The sequence below is a fragment of the Neophocaena asiaeorientalis genome, unplaced genomic scaffold, assembly GCF_003031525.2.
Source record: "Neophocaena asiaeorientalis asiaeorientalis breed wild unplaced genomic scaffold, Neophocaena_asiaeorientalis_V1.1 scaffold45, whole genome shotgun sequence".
Classification (NCBI taxonomy): domain Eukaryota; kingdom Metazoa; phylum Chordata; class Mammalia; order Artiodactyla; family Phocoenidae; genus Neophocaena; species Neophocaena asiaeorientalis.
Genome location: NW_020174642.1, coordinates 4,857,936 through 4,859,968, shown reverse-complemented (window position 1 = coordinate 4,859,968; position 2,033 = coordinate 4,857,936). Strand labels below are relative to the sequence as shown.

At 46.4% G+C, this 2,033-nt stretch overlaps 1 protein-coding gene across 1 annotated transcript in view; it reads right to left on the bottom strand.

Annotated features, from left to right (window-relative positions):
- Nucleotides 1-2,033, bottom strand: part of MORC3 (MORC family CW-type zinc finger 3) — a 43,515-nt gene that overhangs the window by 41,259 nt on the left and 223 nt on the right. The gene's annotated exons all lie outside the window — the stretch shown is intronic.

Genomic DNA, 2,033 nt, shown 5'->3' with positions numbered 1-2,033 from the left:
ATAGGCTTCCCTCTTAAAAGTAAAAAAAAAAAAAAAAAAAAGCCGCAAATATTTACTGAGTATTTATGGCGTGAACAGGACTTTTGTAAGACTTTTACAGGCACTGGCTCATTTAAACTAACTTTCCAGTGGGTAAGATTATTATTCCCACTCTTCAGGTCACATATACAGTTATCAGTCAGGATTTGAACCCAGGCATGTGAGCTCCAGAACCAATGCTCTCAGTCACAAAATGGTATTAGCATTTGAGAGCTATACCAAAGGAATAAGCAAGCCTTTATTCCAACAAAACTTCATTTATGGAAAACGAAATGTCTATTTCACATAATTTTCACGTTACGAAATATTATTCTTTTATCTTTTTCCCCCCAACCATTTAAGGATCGTGTGCCATACAAAAACAGGTGGCAGGCTGGATTTGGCCCATAAACTGCAGTTTGCCAACTCCTATCCTAAAGCAAAAGACCAGTGTAAATACACTCCAGAAGATGCAGATGGGAGATTTCTGTCAATGAGGTTCCAAACGGCCCATTATTACCCACAAAAGAAAGATTTAGCACATGGACAGCTGCTACACCCAGAGAGCCAGCTAACAACAATGCCAGTCTCTCAAGACTGTTTGACCCTTATCTTTGCTCCCTGTCCTCTCAATCTTGAAGAGACAGAGATAGCAACTTGGGAGGAGCTGGGGAATGGGGAAAAGAATCAAAGTGCAGAAATAGCAAGAAAAAAAAAAAAAACCCAGTTCACTCCTTTTTTCTCACCACAGTTTTCTGGGCCAGAATTTGGCCCAATATGAGGGGAAAGAGCAGGGCTTTAAAATGAATAAGAGCTTTAAAAGTAGTTAAAGTCTGACTTAACTGTACCTGAGGCTAATTGGAAAGCATCAGAATCTGTCCAGATTCACCCAGGTGAATTAGCAAATAATGTTTAAAGCCAGTGGTAAGAAAGAGTAAAGTTCCTCTGTCTTCCATCTACTAAATACTATCTCATTCAACAAACCAGTTAGGTAACCAAAGAGCTTTTATTCCTAATATGTAAAGAACACTCACAAATCAATAAAAATACCCCTCAAAGAAAAAGGAAATAGAAAAATGGGCAAAGGATATGAAGTTGTTTTTTTTTCTTGTTTAAATCCCAAACCAAAAAGGGTGAAATGTGACAAACTTTCAACTTCACAGTCAAGTAAACGTAAAGTAAACATACCATTTCACACTCATCAGGAAAAACGTTAAAGTCTAATGATACCAGGTGTTGGCAGGAATCTGGCTAAATGAATGCAAGTCAATGGGCAAAATACCATTTTTAACGCAATGGTATTACCATTCGAATAATGAGACTGCTGCAGCAATTCTTTGGCCAGCACCAACACCCTTCAGAGAAGAGGTACATGTTTGTATAACAACGCCAACTTTTTAAGGAGAATCATGTAGGGAGGCCACGCCCACACCTTAGGCTGTGAAATTTTAATTCATATTGTGTGACCGCTCCCTCCGAAAAAGACTCAGAGATACAAAAAACATGCTCAAGGATCCCCAAGAACCCGAGACGCTCCGGAACAGACACGACCCGGAGACTAGAGGGGAAATGGGAGAGCTCGGTGGTGACCTAGTAGCGATTTGGGCCCGAGGGCTTAACTGGAGGGAAGCGGCAGGAATTTAAATGAATCAGGAAGACTAGTCCCAGCTCGCAGCACTCCGTCCCACCGCCAGGAGGTCAAGGCCGCTGGGCATTTCTGGCAGCAGACCACCTCTCCCTCCCCCTCCCGGACACTCCGCGGGCCCGCAGGCCTGGATGGGTCAGAGGCCCCCCGGTCCGAGGGGCGGGCCGACTGGCCGCCGAGGCCTCGCCCTCGGACGACAGCTGCGGAGCAGCCAAGAGGGAGCCAGGAGGAGGGGCCGCGGCCCCGACCCGCCCCGAAGCCGCGGAGGCAAAACAGAAACGCAGCCCGGCGCGCGCCGCCCGGCCCTGCCCTGCCCTGCCCGCCGCCGAGCAGCTCCGCCGTCGGTAGCGAGATGGCCGCCGCCGCCTCC